The sequence below is a fragment of the Ochotona curzoniae genome, unplaced genomic scaffold (genome assembly GCF_017591425.1).
Source record: "Ochotona curzoniae isolate NIBS_2020 unplaced genomic scaffold, NIBS_Ocur_1.0 contig_3819, whole genome shotgun sequence".
NCBI lineage: Eukaryota > Metazoa > Chordata > Mammalia > Lagomorpha > Ochotonidae > Ochotona > Ochotona curzoniae.
The window spans coordinates 2,956,108-2,957,319 of NW_024466004.1; positions in this window are offsets into that span (position 1 = coordinate 2,956,108).

The window sequence follows — 1,212 nt, forward strand, 5'->3', positions numbered from 1 at the left end:
TTGGATATGGATAAAATACAGTTGCTATAAACCACAGCCTTCCTCCATCTGCTGGCTTCTGTCTCCTCATTATCTCACCTTGCCCTAATTTTACATCCTTTCTCCTTTCCTCCCTCCCTCATCTACCCACCTCACCTCTCTTTGCTTAGAGGCAGGTCCCTGCTCTGGCCCCACTCCTGGCCCTGTGCCAGTCCCTCTCCTATAGTGTAAAGGTACTTACTTTACTGCTCTGAGCACCCATGTGGGAGATCCAGAAGAAGCTCTTGGCTCATGGCTTCATATTGGCTCAGCTTCAGCTGTTGCGGGCACTTGAGGGATAAACCAGCAGATGGGAAGATCTTTTTCTCTGTATCTCCCTCTCTTTGTAAGTTTGCCTTTCCAATAAAAATAAATAAATCCTAAAGGAGCATTTCCCCTGGGTCTCCCACATGGGTGCAGGCTGCCAAGGCTTGGGCCATCCTTTATTGCTTTGCCAAGCCACAAAGCAGGGGGCAGGATGGGAAATAGAGCAGCTGGGACATGAATCAGTGCCCATATAAGATCCCAGCACATGCAGGTGAGGATTTAGCCACTGAGTCATTGCTCTGGGCCCTGACAACAATTTTAAAATATATTTTTTATTTTAATAATCTTACATAGTTGATTAGGGCATAAAGGGTCAAGGGTTACAGGAAAGTGGGTAAGACCATTGTGTCGAATATCATTTTTTTTTCTGTATCTGGGGTAAAGGGAGAAACAAACAAAGAAACCCCACCCAGCCTCGTACCCATCCCAGGTCTGCAACATGGGGTATGCTCTAAGGGACCTGCTCATGCAGTTTTGATAGTTCAACTGTTCTGAATTGCTGCCAATCTCGCCGTTCCACACATGGTGAAATCTATTCAGAATCCACTGGCTGATAGTCTCTTCATGGTTGGGGTTCTGAGTCCAGCAGTTCAGTTGGAGGGATCCCCAAAGAATCTTTGTCTGAGGTGATCCCAGACCTGATTCCAATGTGTATTTTGCCAGTACAGGCTTAGGCACAGTCTGTCACCCCAATCAGCTTATGCACATGCTGGTGGTTGCAATTGCTGGGCCAGTTCTGTTTCCAGCCCTGACTTCCACACAAAACAATAGGTGTTACAGTCCAGTCTGATCCTGCCCACTTCACACTCGGCCCTCACATAAACCAGTGGGAGCTGCAGATTAGTCAAAGCAACTCACAATGATCCC